The sequence below is a fragment of the Hibiscus syriacus genome, unplaced genomic scaffold (assembly GCF_006381635.1).
Source record: "Hibiscus syriacus cultivar Baekdansim isolate YM2019G1 unplaced genomic scaffold, ASM638163v2 tig00110388_pilon, whole genome shotgun sequence".
Taxonomy (NCBI): Eukaryota; Viridiplantae; Streptophyta; class Magnoliopsida; order Malvales; family Malvaceae; genus Hibiscus; species Hibiscus syriacus.
Genome location: NW_024062718.1, coordinates 204,053 through 221,125, shown reverse-complemented (window position 1 = coordinate 221,125; position 17,073 = coordinate 204,053). Strand labels below are relative to the sequence as shown.

The following is a 17,073-nucleotide window of genomic DNA, read 5'->3' as shown; positions in this document are numbered from 1 at the left end:
GCCTCAAAGCACAGGCCACTACTTTGCCCTCTTGCATTAACACGCATCCTAAACCGTTATGAGACGCATCACTGTACACTACAAAGTTCTTTCCAGACTCAGGTTGGACTAACACTGGAGCTTCTGTCAAAATCTTCTTTAATTTTTCTAAACTCTCTTTTGGAGCCATTCTGTATGGTGTCATTGCAATGGGTGTTGTTCCCGGTATTATCTTAATCTGGAATTCTACCTCTCTGTCCTGAGGTAAACCTGGCAACACTGCAGGAAAAATATCGAAGAACTCTCTCACTATAGGAATTTCTTCAATCCTTTTGTCTTTGGCTCTTACATCCAGCATATTAGCAATGAATCCTTGACATCCTTGTAGCAGTAACTTCTTTGCAGTCATTACTGATATCGCATTCGTCAACAGATTCCATCTTTCACTAAATACAACGACTTCTACTCCTTTTTAACGTTACTTTTTTCACTCTACAATTGACATTAGCATAATAATGATATAACCAATGCATTCCCAGCATCACTTCAAATTCGTCGAAGGGTAATTCCATCAGATTAGCAGGGAATTCAATTCTCTGGATTCGTATGGGACACCCTCGACTCACCATATTTACCCGAGCACTGTGCCCTAACGGATTCGTCACTATTACCTCATTGCTAGTAGTTTCTAACTGAATATTCAATTATCTCACTAACTTACTAGTAATGTATGAATATATTGACCCCGTATCAATCAATACCATAACATGTTTATCAAACAACATAAACGTACCCGTTATAATCTCCGGATCATCCCGATCCTCATTGGTCTTGAGATTGTACACTCGAGCAGTGGAACGTATCTCGCGTTGAGCAGAGAACTCTGACTAATTTTTTCCTCTACCTCTACCCCTTTCGCTTGCAGAAATAGACCTCTCCGGTAGTGCAGATTCACTGGCTCCCCTGGGACAATCCCAAAAAAAATGTTCAGTCTCCCCACATCTAAAGCCAACTCCGGAAATCATCCTACATATCCCTAAATGATTCTTTCCACAATGTGAGCATTGTCTGACTTGACTCTGATTAGATCTCCCAGCTCCATATCCCACTGACTGAGTTTGTTTACCTCTCATCGGATTTGATCCTATTGCGGAGTATGCCACTGACTCTGATCTAGCTTGAGGTCGAGAACCAATATCTTTGCTCCTTTTTTATGGTGTAGAACTTGAAGAAGCACCCATTCTTTTGACTGTCTGAGCTCTTGAATTTTCAAATCTCTCACTCTGAGCTCTTTCCAAAGCTTTAGCACGATTGACTACCTCTTGAAACGAGGATAGATTCAATACAATCAGCATTTCCTTCAACCGAGGACGTAATCCTTCTACGAACCACTCACAAGCATATTTCTCTGTAGGAACAAGCTCGGCAGCAAAGCAACTCAACTTATTGAATTCACACTCGTACTCATATACAATATGATTCCATTGCTTCAAATTCATGAACTCTTGTTTCATATGTCGAACAAATTGATCTCTGATGTACTTATGCTTGAATTCTTCTAAAAACAATGACCAAGTTACTTGATTACTAGACATCCTCAATGTAACATTGGTCCACCAAATTCTTGCTTGCCCTCTTAACAAGGAAATTACTCCATCTAGCTTCTCAGCATCGGAACAATGTAGTTCCTCAAGCATGATCTTCACGCCATTAAGCCAAAGGTCCGCAGTAACAGGACATTCCTCAGCTTCCCCTCTAAACTTAGGAGATCCTAAACCCTTCAACTCTTTCGCAATATTTATTTTCAGAGTTGAAGTAGTAGGAGGTTGGAAACGCGTCAATACCGCGTCTAACATTCTAAAGAATATATCTTGATCATTCACATGCACTCCAGAGGGTGTCTGTTCTTCACTCTGCCTGGCCAGGGCAGGTGAATTGCTACTTTCAGCGGCTCTATCATCTCCCACTTCATTTCTAGAACTACCATGTCCGAACATCTATTAAGACACAATAATATCATTCTATTAGCAAAACAACATACTTACTATTCTATTAGATCAGAAGTTTTCACTATTTTGTTGGCATATATACATTATAAGACACTCTAGACTTCAGTTTATGCCAAGAATCGACTAAACCGTAGCTCTGATACCATTAAATGTAACACCTCTAACCCGTATTCGACCCGAATATGAGTCCGATGTGTCACATTGACTTTTCAATCTTTGATACTTAAAGAAAAACATGGAAATTTTAAACTTTCATTAAAACAAAATATGTTAATTTATATAAGAGAGACCATGAAATACAAAATCGATCAGAGCATTCATAATTAACAACTTATTACATGCCAACACTCTATGCATAACCCAAAATACCTACTTTGTCAATTACTTCTGATCTGATCTTTTATTAGTGATGATATTCTTGTCACTTCTAGTACTGCTCTTCTTGTTTCTTGGTACCTACGTGTAAATCACTTACACGCTAAGTCATAGACTTAGTGAGGCAATAAATGAACATGTAACAATAGATTCATGAATATGCATTCTTATCATTTGATCATGACATTTCAACATGCATTTATATATTTCACTATAACATATACAATCATGTCATGCACATATGAAACTTACCTCTTGTATCACTTTCACTTTAATTTATCTTTCAATTACCCATGTACATTATTGAGAACAAATGTACGTGAGTACATTGAGATTGTACACTAACGCTGTCACCACAGCTCGATAAATTCCCACTAGGGGTAGTAAATATTTGTCCCGAAGGACCATTACGTCCCTAAGAACCATTGGATATGTCCCGAAGGACCACTACGTCCCGAAGGACCACTGGATACATCCCGAAGGACCACTGGATACGTCCCGAATGACCACTGGATACGTCCTGAAGGACCACTGGATACGTCCCGAAGGACCACTGGATATGTCCCGAATGACCACTATAAACCCTCGACTCTTGACATGCCAACTATACCTATAGCTCTCATATCATATAACATGGGCTTAAACATGAATACATTTCTCATTTCATATCTCTTTCATCACTTTTCATATAAACACATATAATCATTTCCATTATTCCACATACCTGGATTGTTTCTCTTGTAATGACGTTTGTTCACATAATATCATATTAAAGCATAATAAATTATGCATGATATCACTATAAAAATAATATATGTATGCATGTACATGAGTATAAAATCATGAATTCAACTATGAGAGATAGACTTATCACAAGTCTTGTCTCTATACACTTTAACTATAAAATACACTTACCTTAGCCTTGTTTTGATTCGATTCTATTCATTTGATTGTTCCGGAACAAGATTTTTTTCTATATCTACATAGTAATACATTGATACATATCATAATACTAATTGATATATTCTAAACTATTACTCCTTAGGCTAAAAATGAAGTTATTTTCATCTTTTAATGAAGGTATGCATCGATGCACTCTACAGTGTATCGATGCATCCCTTAACGGGTGCATTGATGCACTACCTGTGCATCGGTACACAAATCCCATTCGATGTTTGAATATTAAGGGGTGCATCGATGCACTACTTGTGCATCGATACACTGATGGCATTCGATGTTTTTATTTTAAATGAGTGTATCGATACACTTCATGTGCATCGATGCACCTTAAAAATTTCTGGAATTTTATCCTTGATGCATCGGTACACAATGGATGTGTATCGATGCACTCTGCCCAGAATTCACTTCTTGAACCAGAAAACTTATCCATTTTAGCTTAAATCCTTCATCTTTCATTCCCTTTTATATTCTTAACTCCAGTACACATACTTAAACCAATCTATACTCATTTATTTCATCTTAAACTTCAAAATCCTATCCACCTCATGAAATTCAAGAATTATACCAACTTTGCAACATGATTTAATTCCACTTCTAACACTTAATATGTCTTAACTAGATTGATGACAAGTCAAATTTAACTTCTAATTCTATATATGAACTATATTCCAAGATTTCATTCAAGAACCTCTAATCTTTAATCTCTTCTAACTTTATCATCCTTTGATTTTAAGATAACTTAAGCTTTCCTTAAGCTTAATTATCATCTAATAATCAAAACTCAATCTTAAATTTAACAAGAAACTCAATAATCAGAAAACTCACATTTGTTTTGCTTTACTCGTACAAGGAATAAAGAAGAAGAAAAAAAAACTCTGGAAGCCTTTGTGTTCTCCCCTCTTCAACCCACGTGGATTAATATATAACCCTTCCTTTCTTATTTCCTTGTAAATGACCTCTTTGCCCTTCCATTCCTTCTTCCTTTCAATTCAATTCTATACAATAATTTATAAATAAATCTTTATAATATTCAATCATTCTATTTTAATCACCAAATTATAAGACTTTACAATTTAGTCACTAACCCGGTATTGAGGATGTTACAATTATGTCATAGCATTAGTAAATGATAGTATAGTTAGACAAAATGTTTTGATGATACCTGATGATGATGAACTTTTTATGCTAAAAGTTGAATGTAAATGACTGTTGAGAATGATAGAAATGTTCTTACATGATTTGTATATTCTCTATACTTAAGGAATTTAGGAAATTTTTATAAAAGAACTTTGGTTAGCCTTGGCATTGAAATGTGGTATTGTTCTTAAATGTTAAATCACTGTTTAAAGATCTCCCTTATGTTTGAATTTTGAATAAATGCTTCGGCATAGCTGTAGAGGGACACTCTTCTTTACTATGGTATTGCCTGGAACTTTCTTGAATAAATGGTAGCTACGTGCATAAGAGCGAATGAAAACAATCATGGGATGACTCTACCTAACTAGCTTGGGGTGGAAGTATGCTCCCTTTCACCTAGAGTGTGGGATGGTAGGTGTGATGGGCTGACTCTCCTCGTAGCAGAATAAAAAAAAGTATTAAGTAAAAAGGGAGCATAAATGTGCTTAATGAATAAGTAAATGTCGGGGAAAAAACTAGGGAACTCAATTATAAATTGCCTAAATTTGTTAAGTATAGATTAGATACAATCACGCACACACAACTACAAAGAATCTTGACTTAGGGAAAATTACTTGAATTCTTGATATGTCTAGTATGTTGAAGCCAACTCTTCTGAGGGTTGAAATTATATTTTTGTCTTGATTGTCTTATAGTTGAAAATTGCCATGACATTTTGTTTGTGTTAATTGCTATCCATTGCTTGAGGACAAACAATAGCTTAAGTTTGAGGGTGTGATAAATCCGTAAAAATGATACTTTTAAGGCATTTTTCACTTAAGTTATTATTTGTCTAAGGGTTTATTTAGGTAATTTTATATGCATGTAGCTGCATATAATTGTATTTGTGGTGGTTATGTTATTTTATTTTGTTAAGGTGTTGTATGAGGGAGAAGGTATGGTTGTTAGTGATGTGCAAGAAATAACGAGTAAAAAGGCGAGCCGGGAAAGAATGTTGTGGCATCATACATTGCTGAAGCAGACTACAATGCATTGGAATTTCTGGCGCAGAAAAGGACAAAATGATATTGTTACAAAAAAATAGCTGGCAATACACATGTCTATTGCTTGTAACCACTTGCTAGGGACCACTGCCACATGTGGAGATAGACCTCACACACAAGAAATGGCTCTAGGGGTATGATGTGTATTTTGAGTGCAAAATCCCAATAATACCCTAAGATATTTTTATTATAAAAGGATACCTCACAAGAGAGAGAAGGGGACGGTTACACAAACTTAGAAACCATCATCTTCTTTATCTTCTCCACCATTCTTTTCCTCCATTTTTTTCGTGGTATTCCTCCATTAGCAAGTTCGAGGGAGTAGCGAGCTAGGCGTCCAAGAGGAGCTAGCAAGCTAAGACGGTTCGTGGTGGCCGATGAGAGCTTCGGCAGCGCGCGTCAAAGACTTCTCCTCATTCCCTTTGATGTTCTTTCTCATTTGTCATATTCGGGTTGCAAGAAACGAATGGATTTTATGATTTATTTCATGGATTATTCGAACCCACCATGAACTAGCTTTATTTGATGGGAGTTCACTATGGATGTTTAAGTTGTTATTTTAATGAATGGTTATTCTTTTTCTATGTTTTTATTTGTTTATTTTATGGTGCTTAATGACTTAAGGTTGTAGAAGCTATGAGAGTAGCCATTCCTTAGGAAAATACTTATTGTTCGAGAGAAACTAAATATCTCATCTTTAGTGTTCGAGAGAAATTAAGGAGGATCAACGTAAGTAATGGATTTTAGATAGTAACTAAACCTAATCCACCCTTAAAACATAAGGCTAGGATTTTAATCGACTAAAATGAGTAGTTCTCAGTAGAGAGGTTAGATACTAGTGCTAATGCTAAGTGGTATTGTCGTGATATATTCTGTTGCACTGATGGGATCCCTGCACCTGCTAACGCCAAGAGGTATTGCTATGGCATTTTCAACCTGTTGAGTCCCTTGATTAGAGATAGCATAGGGCATTTTCATAAACTCTGACGGGCAAGTAAAATATAGAAGTTAGACCATCCTGAGAATTTAGACTTAAGTTTCCTAGTAACTCCTATCATTAATTCCCATAGTAGCTTGTTGTGTCAGGATTATCAAATCATTTTATTCAATTCCAATAGTTACATTTTATTTTGCTTTTGCATTTCCATTTGATTGCACTACACACAAATTATTTTATCACAACAATTACATCATTTTCACCAAGACATTTGCATTTGTTATCACATCACATCATCATTCCATCCCCACCAACACATATTACCTTGACATTCTCATTGGTACATACCATCACACTAACTATACTTAGATAAAGTAGTTCTTTGCTTTAGTTAAACTCATAATTTCCACCAATCCATGTGGAGATGATACTCACTCATCATTATATTACTTGTTCGATTGTGTATACGTGTACATCATTTGCATATAATTGTATAGTATTCACAACACGCAACAGAACTCCAACTGTCTTGCCTCTGTATCAAGAAGAATACTGCAAACACCATTGATCTTGTAGGGTTGTTGACTTGAGGTTATGATGGCCACCACCAGCTCATATTCCGATGGTAAATCAGAAATAATGACAGAAATATGCATAGTTTCCATTTATGGGTCGCCACAAGCAGCAAGACTGTCGCATATGGCTTGTATTTGAGCAAGATACTCCTTTATACTTTGATCTCATTTGCGAAGAGTTTTCAAAGAACAACGAAGATACATAATCTTCGTGGTTGAAGAAACTAAAAACAACTTATGAATATTTTCCCAGATCTCCAATGTCGTCTTACAACTCACCAACGACGGTAGTATCGAAGAACCAATATAGAAGAAAGAAGCCAATAACTTGTTCGTGTTCGTTCGTTAAGGAATGTAATTTTTTTTGTGTTAGTTCATGTTCGTTCGTGAAAATGATAAACGAACATAAAATGCAACTTTATTTGAAATCAAGCAAAAAATTCTTAAAAGAATATACATAAACAAACATAAATATAAACTTAATTAAACGAACGAACATAAACAAGCATAAGCGAACATATTAAAGAATGTAAATGAACATAAACGAACGGATTACCGAACGCTCACGAATGTAAATGAACGAACGAACCCTTTGTTCGTGTTCACTCATTTAATTAAATGAACATAAAATCTTGTTCATATTCGTGCATTTAATAAATAAACAAACTTTCCATCAAAAGGTTTACGAACGATTTACTAAATGTTCAGTTCGTTTACAACCATAAAGCTATTTGAAGAAACTCCCTTGGTTGCTACCTTTGCCAATGAAAAACATGGACTTGAAATCTATATTTGTTTTCAACCTTATTACTTTGTCTTCTAATTACGACTTTCATCGTTAATATTTCATAAAATTATATACGATATTTTACTCAACTTCTGTATATAATACATCTTAAAAGAAGGTGATTGAGAAGAAAATGAGATTAAATTTTATAAAACCACAATAATTTCAAGGTTTAGTACCAGATAAAATAAAATCATTTACTCGACAGAGAAAAATACTTTAAAAATAATTAGCATCGCTATCTTCATTAGGGAGGTTTGAAAATAATTGGGAATTGAGTTAATAAAAATATACCATACCTAACTAAACATTATGTCATTATCATAAGTTGAACTTGAAAGTGATTTTTTTTATAAAAAATTGCTTAAGTTCACAAAATTTATTAAATTTCAATTTTTTTCTTACTTGGTACTATTATTATTATTATTAGTTGTTGTGTGTGCCCGATTAATACACGGTTGAATCCAATGTTTTTTTTAATAATTTAATTAGCGTTGGTTTAAAAAATGTTTGTTAACCATTAAATTTAGTGAAAGTGGCACATTAAATTAAAATGTAGAAAAAATTAAGTACATAATCCTCAACTGGTAATTAAGCCGACCCTTATCTTTGATTATTGATTAATTTATTAATTAATATATATTTGTAGGGTATCCCTTCCAACTCTTTTGTCTTGGCTCAATTGAGCAGCCCTCCACTAGTCATTAATCCGTCAAAAACAAACAAATTTTCCTAACAATTTTGTTTTTTCAAGTTAAAATGACTACCACTTGCAATTCTCTTATTTTCTCTCCTCTTTCCCCAAGGAAAAAATACTTTATTTTCATAATAAATACAATATATAGTATAAACTTATTATTTAATTTTTGATAAATGACCATCCAGCTCAGTTGGTAGAGCACAAGATTCTTAACTTTGGGGTTGTGGGATCGAGTCTCACGGAGGGCATTTCATAATTCGGAGGTCTCCTACGGAAACTGCTCTCAACATGGTGTTGGGGGCAGCTTACTATCCTACCTCCCCCTTACCTCATTACATATGGGAATAAGGGTCAACTAATTTTATTATTTAATTTTTATTTTTTTTATGATTTTGAAACTTGAGAAAAAAAAATTAAATGTTTCGCTTTGATTCATGACGGCTTACCTATATAATTGTTATTGTTTTGACACTATATATTAATAGTGTTTTTCGTACCTAACAAAACCTAACCTTATCATTTAAATGATTTTTTAATGTGGAAAATGGATAATAAATTTCTTAATATATTATATTATTGTGTTAGATATCCAGAAAATTCGATATGCCACAATTTCAATATGTATATATCAACTATAGTAATTAAGGAGAATAAAATAAAAATAAAAATATTTTTTTAAAAATCCCCCACGTCATCCCTGTTTCTCCTTCCTCTCCCTATGTTCTCCCCCTGCAATTCCAGAATTGCAAAGGCCAGCCTTTGGCTACTCTACGTTAGTCGGTGAAAGGTTACAGGGTGGTCAAACATCCAACTATTACTGTCGTATTTGTTTCAAACGATTGATCAGATGAATCTAAGAAATTTAAATATTTGAGATTTTAGTGATTTAAGTTTAGGAATTTTGATGATTTAGGTGATAATCAGTTACTGTAGATAACAACAAATGGGATGATTGTTTGTCGGTGACGACGACCACAACAAAGGTGGATGATGTTTGAGGTTTGAAATTAAGATTTTTAATATTTTGGATTTTTTTTTGAGATTTAAGAAATTTTGGAGATTTAACAAAAATATTATTTATAATTTTTTATTTTAAATAATTTTTCAAAATTCTATTAACACAACACGTGTCATTTAATATATTTTTTTGCGGTTGTTACAGTCGAAACACTTAAAATGATGATATTTGTAATTTTAGATATCTGAATTAACTGAAAAATAATTTAAACACCTAAATAAAAAAATATAATTTAGATATTTATTTTTATATTAAACCTTATTATTTTAGTAAAAATATTTTTAATTGCCTTTTCAATTTTTTAAAACTTTATATTAATTAATTCAGATTAAATTTTATCACACGTCAATTTTAATAAAAATATTTTATCAGTTATGTTTCTTCGACTAATACACATGTAATATTTTATTGAGTGTACATGTTACGAAAAGGAATGAGAAATATTTAATGCAAACATGCTGTTCTCGTGTGGTGTGCCATTTTTTTTTCTTATTTTGTAAAATTAATTTAAAAAATCAGTAATTTGTTTAGTTTATATTTTCTTCAGGTTGGCTCTCCAAAGACCCAAACGTGTCTTCCTTAACTTGGAGATGACGTGGTAAAATCAGTGATTATGGGTCCAATGTTGAGAAAAAGATTGTGATCCTACTTTAGTGTAGGAATGACAAGTGATGGAATAAGTTGATTTTTTTTAATTGTGATATAATATTAACTTTTATTAAATTTAATATTGGTTTTGTTTTGATTTAAGAATTTTTTCCCAAATATGATCCAAATTTTTCTCATAAATTTGATCTTTGATCTGATTCGATCTGAATTCGTTGATATTAAATTATAAAAAACATATATGTCTATGACAATATAAAATTAATAAGTTTGACTATGAGATTCTCAAATCACACGTTGTTTATATATGATTTTTTTTTAAATATTGGTGAAGGTAATGACTGAATTAAATATAGGATAAAGTATAGTAATGGTTACTGAACTTTTTTGAAGCTTGCACTTAGGTCCCTCAACTTTTAAAACTTACAATATAGTCCTCCAACATTTAGTCCGTTTGCATTATGGTCCCCGACGTAATCGACCGTTTGACGTCGTTACACTGCTGTTAGAAGAAGATGATGTGGCAGTCCTCCAACATTTAGTCTGTTTCCTATATGGTCACTGAACTTTTCAGGCGCTTGCATTTAGGTCCTCTAACTTTTAAAACTTGCAACACAATCCTCAATTTCATTCTAAATCCCAAATCCCAAATCCCAAAATAATTTAATTATATTTTAAACCCTAAATTCTAAAATACTTTAATTTAAGGTTTAGAAAATAATTAAAATATTTTGGAATTTGGGGTTTAGAATATAATTGAAGTGTTTTGGAATTTTAAACATGAATTTGCTATTTGACAGTGTTTACTTCAATATAAATTTGAGGTTTGTTGCATGCACATCCAACGGCTACCGCACTTTGAACATGAAAAAGTGCACCTATCACGTTTATTGCATAAACCATTGAAGTAAAAGTAACAAGGCCAATTTGTCTTGTTCGTAGCTACCGCACTTTGGTATGATAATCCACTAGGTTTGGATGGAACTTGAGCGTGTACATCCAACGGTTGCAAAAATAGTAAAGAGTTTTAGTTCATAGGACTACAACATACAACCAAGCAATAACTAAAATAAACCAAGAATATCAATTAATAACTCATTCAAAAGGAGGACTTAATAAATAAAGGGAAAGAGGTTCGGTCATAGTCACTCCAAAAGCTAAGGCGTCAAATGGGTTGTTTAAGATAATCACTCCAAAAACTAAGGCGTCAAATGAGAATCTAAAGCAAATAGCAAAACTAAAATCATAGGACCCCATAATTCTTGTAAATTCATAGCATGTCAGCAATAAAAGACATTGTAAAAACATAGAGGACACTGCAACAAACATATATATGCCAGAAATGAAGGTGCAAATGTGCAATGATCGAGATGCTCCAAATATACTACCCTGTCATGTTGCATTTCGAGTTGCGTGCATGCATAATTGTCTTCTAAAGCTATAATTCAATATAGATTCAATTGTAAAATTTCCAAAACATGTAAAAAAAATCCAATTCGTTCATGATATATCAGTCCCATAATCAACATGAACTTATTAAAAAGAATACGGGCTCACTAGACACCGAAAACCACAGGTCGGATCAATACAATTCCCAGTAAACTAGTATCAGCAATCTCTCGGATTGAGCCTGGCGATTTCACTATGTCGATACTCACAACCAATTCTCTGATTTAAAGAAAAACCAAACAAGAAGATAAAAAAAATTAGCCTAGGACCCTCTTTCACTTCTATTCTGATGGACTGAATATCATTGATAAAGAGTACTAAAAGTTTTGATTAAGAAGAAAGAAAAAAAAATTAGATGGTTTTGGTTCAAAACTAACACTGAATATCCATATCCTTGACATACAATTCCATAAACATAAAAATTTCAACAAAAACACACAATGCGAGCTGAAAATGGGAAAGTGCGAAAGAGGAAAAGCTTACTTTCGGATAGCCCAAAAGAGAATAAATACCTTCTTGCAAGTTAGGGGAGAAGCTAAGAAATAAACACAATCGGTGTTGCGTTTCAACAATTCTTCCTCCATTTTTTTCTTTGTAAATAAAAAGCTGAAAGACATAGCACAGTTTGGGTTTACAATTTTACATGGCGGAAAACTGAAGAACAAAAACCAAACGAAAGTGCATATGAGCGAAAGAGACTGAGAGGTGAAGGCGTTGTTTGGGATTTCATTATATTTGATCATCTGTTGGAAAATCTTTAACCACAAGGATTAAACAAAGAAATTATTATATGTCATTTATACAAAATAATTCCAGTTTTGTTGGTGACTTTCAACAATGATACTTAGTTCATCTTAGTAGTATTTGTCAACTCTGCATTTCTAACCTCAATTTTTCTCACAAGCATTTCATCGAACATCTATGCTTCACCTGAGATAACTTGTATCTAATATTACACCTTGAATCGTTGATGGTCCCGATAGTCCCTTGGTTAGGTATTCTCTCAATGGACCCTTATTCAATTCAACACCTCAACAGAATTCAAAGTTAGAATTTCTCATGCATCCCCGGCTGAAAAGTTACGTTGAAAATGAGAAGAGAGAAGCGACAAAGGAAATTCGAGATCTACAAGAAATTTAGGGTTTAGAATGAAATTGAGGGTCGTGTTGTAAGTTTTAAAAGTTACGTGACATAAATGCAAGCGCTTGAAAAGTTCAGTGACCATATTGCAAACGTACTAACGGCAGTGTAACGGCGTCAAACGGTCGGTTATGTCGGGGACCATATTGCAAACAGACTAAATGTTGGAGGACTGTATTGTAAGTTTTAAAAGTTGAGAGACCTAAATGCAAGCTTCAGAAAAGTTTAGTGACCATTACTATACTTTACCCTTAAACATATAGTAAGTTGAATTTTAAATTGTGAATTTTATGAAGTTTAAGCAATTTTACTATTTTCTTTAGTTTGCAAATGAAATGATAAAACTAAAAGTTAGTCATATAAATGAACACTAAACGATAGGGGTGTTAAAAAAATCCACAATTGTGAACCATAACAGTTAATCGATACTCATTACATTTAATTGGTTAATTAATCGAACCGTTAATGCTAAACGATTTCGGTTAACCAAATTGCTAAAAATGATGATTAACGATTAATGAAATGATTAACCATTAATAAATTAAATTTATAATTATTTTGAGAGATGTAAATAATTACACCGGTGCAAATTTATGTTAAATGCTACACTTTTTGGGAGATGTACATACTTACATCAATATAAATATACGTTAAGTGCTACATTTTTTTGTAGTATAAATTATGAAACTTTAAAACATTTTTATGTTGTCTGTTCATAATCTTGTACTTTCAAACTCGATTCATTTACACCAGCGTATTCCAGAATAAATCAAATTATATTCCCCATAAATTGTACAATTTAATTCACATGAATTAATTAAAAAAGAAAAAAAAGAGAGTTATTGACAACATCTCAAACGAAAGTAATCTCAACTCAACTCACTAATCTACCATCCAAAATGTTTTTATCATACAAAAAGGAACAAAACAAGGCATAGGATTAAACCGGAAACTGAGCGGCAACCCCGATGATCGGATTAGAAAGAACAAATGCAATTCATTGTCTGAATCCTCAGTACGGCATCCTTGTATAATTCTCTTTTTCAGAACCGAATAGGCAGATAAAGGATGCAGTGGATGATGGTGAGCCTTGTAATCTTTTTTTCCCTACATTTGAAACCTCCCAATTAATACGAGAACTCGTGACCTCGCAATGAGATGTATTTCTTAACCCAGATGGCAATGTCCTCGGCACAGGCCTCGGCCTGAGGAGTCTTTAGAAGCATGGCAAGGGTTGCAAATTCATGAACTGCATCTTTATACTCAAGAACAGGTGCATCAACATTTACCTTCCGAAGCGCCTCCGAGTAAGCAATCGCCCGGTCCCTCATCCAGTCATGTTCTGCTACAATGGTCAGTGTTGGAGGCATGAGTTTCAGAGGCGGACCCCTGTCCGGGATCAGTGGATTGGCGGCTGGGTGGTCCAGGCTGAACTCTTCCTTGGTAAGAAAGAGTTTCCACGCGAGTAGGCACATTGCCTTGTCATAGAAGTATGAGTTCGCCAACATTATTTCGGACTGTGTGGGAACGATTCCGACGAAGAATGGGTACATTAGGACCTGTGCTACAACCTTGACAGGATCCAGAAGCTTGCCTGCCTCAACAGCTTTGCGCGCCACAAAATCTGCAATATTTGCTCCGCAACTCACCCCAAGTAGAACACATCTGTTTAAAGGATATTACAATTAAACATCAGACAATATACAAGAGAAGATCTATTTATAGAGAGAAAAAGAACATAACTTGCAAACATTGAATCCCACCCAAATGTCAGAGTGAGATCAAAATTGGACTCGTTCAGATAGATTCTTCCCCGACCAGAATTCTAACTCACTTGAGTTCTGTTTCCAGGTTGACTTTATCATATGCATGCTTTTGTTTCACATGACAACAGTATACTCGATTAATACTGAAGACTATCATCCAGAAGACTGATGAAGTTACTTAAAAGACACAACAATGAACACGATACAATCAAAATTGTCAACCAGACAGTAAGAGCTGACTCAACGTCTAGCTACATACTGTCTTAAAGGCCTTTGATCACGACATGACAATGTAAATAAGAAAACACTGGGAATAACTTAATTAATAGGAAGAATTAAAAATCATGTTCAATCAAGACATATAAAAGAATACACCACAATCCGAGCACTCTTGGATAAAAAACATGAAAGCCTAGTAGATATCATACTTGCTAATAAATGTCACCGAACCAAATGGAAGATATAACTCTGGACAAAAGCTAATAGTAGATATTATATTTTCTCTTTCCGATGCTTTGGTTAAACCAGTCAAACCAAGATACAGAAAGAAAATAAGACAGGGAAAAAAACACCTTTTTATCCTCAAATAGTATATAAAATGATGAATGCATACTTTTTTACCATCTAAGATGTCAATAAGGAACCTCCAAGCCACAAACCTAAATCAACACTATAAATAGGTACACAAGCTAAAACCAAGGGCAACCGTGTACAAAATGTATATATCTCGAGGACATCTTAGTATAGACAATCAAACCCAGAACAGACATTAAAGGAAGTGAAATGCTTGAGATATACATTTTTTATTTGGATATTGAGAGCAAAAGTGAGATGGCAGAAAACACAAACAAAATTGAAACATTGACCCGTGTTTGATGAAGAGGAGGTCGTGCACCAAGAGACAAAAGACTAGCCAAACTGAGATAAAGTAATATATGTTTCCAACAGATCATCATATCATAGAACATAGAACAAAAGCTTCCAAAGCCTCGGATACTGAAAGAGAAATCAGAATCGAGAGACTTTGGATTTCAAAGACTTGCCATCCAATTATACAATTCAGTTCGGAGCAAAACAACCACAAGTTACACAATCTAAACCTCATTCAAAAGTATTCAGTCAACCCATATCTATGTAATCAAACCATACAGATCAAGCTTACGAGTTGCATTTCCCTAATCGAAATGTACTTCCCATCTCAACTAAATATAATGCACATCAAATCTACAGCCAATCACCAAAACAAGCATAAACCGATTAACAAATTTAATCTTACAATGCCAAATTCCTGGATCAAATTGCACTTTCTAGCCCCTATCCATAAAAAGAAATCAACAAAAAACAATGCACATTACATACAGGAAAATTCTTACAAAAACTACCAATAAAATCAAGGTCACGGAATTGAGTTCAAGCTCGGGATCAATAACAGTTAACCACTTCAACCTTTTAAACCAAATAAATTCAGCAGCAAAAAATAAATGTAATCATGAACAAAACTTTCATATAGAATAATAACAACCTTGATGGATCTCCATGAGCAGCCAACCATGGCTCAATCATTGAAGCCCCGAAAGCATCCACAAAATGTCTTTGAAATTCAGCATTGGTGAACTCTGATCCAGCCCCACGCGCCCCATTCCCCAACGACTTACTACACTCAGCTAAATTGGCTTGCTTTGCTAACCAGTTCAACACCTTAAATCCATCCTCAAATGCCGCCGGATACTTATTCTCCGGCGCCAACCTATATCCGACGGCGACCACAATAACATCACACAATTTCGCTATCCTCCGACAAAAATAATCGTTAGCAACTGAATCACTGCTCCCACTTACCCAACCGCCGCCGTGAAACTGCAACATTACCGGTAATTTTCGACAATTTTGAGGTGACGGTGAATAACCTCGATAAGCATATTGTCGGATCTTAAATTTAACCCCTCGAAACTGATTCTTCTCGAATCATTTCTCGAGGCTCCGATATTCGGCGGGCCATAACTACTACGGCGGTGATTATGGGAATTGACATCATCTTTTTGGGACGACCTGGGCATTGGTTTCGAATCTGGTTGTTCGGGAGGGGAAAGGGAGGATTCAGGGAGGAAGATCCGAATCCAAAGGGCAGTGAATGGATCGATGTGGATGTCTTTAGTAGCGACACCATCGTTGAATGAAGGATTGGATGCGGAAACGGATTCTTCGGGTCGGGTCGTTGCACCGTAAGGACTGGAGGATTCATCGATAAAGGATTGGATCAGGTTCTGTAAACGGTGTTTGAAGACGAACTTGAAGAATACACTGTATAATTTCAAAGCTACGCTTGGCATTTCCCTTGAGATTTTCTTTTCTTACCCAAAATATTAAGAAAAGAAAATCCCTTTAAATGATTTTCTTGCTCAAAACAATTTCTGGGTTTGTATTTTCTGAGATTTTCTTGATGGGTTGGCAGAGACCAGGAATAAAGATAAAGCCTTCTCCTTTTTGGTTCTTTCTTTTAGCTTCAGAGTAAGGTTTTGTTTTGTTATTTTGGGGAGGGGCTAAGGTAAAGGTAAATTCATGGCTATTGTGGAAGGGGAAGTTCAAATGGTT

General features: G+C 34.5%; 1 pseudogene; it reads right to left on the bottom strand.

Moving 5' to 3' along the window:
* Positions 1-13,822: 13,822 nt before the first annotated feature.
* On the bottom strand, positions 13,823-17,073 carry LOC120122850 (annotated as a pseudogene).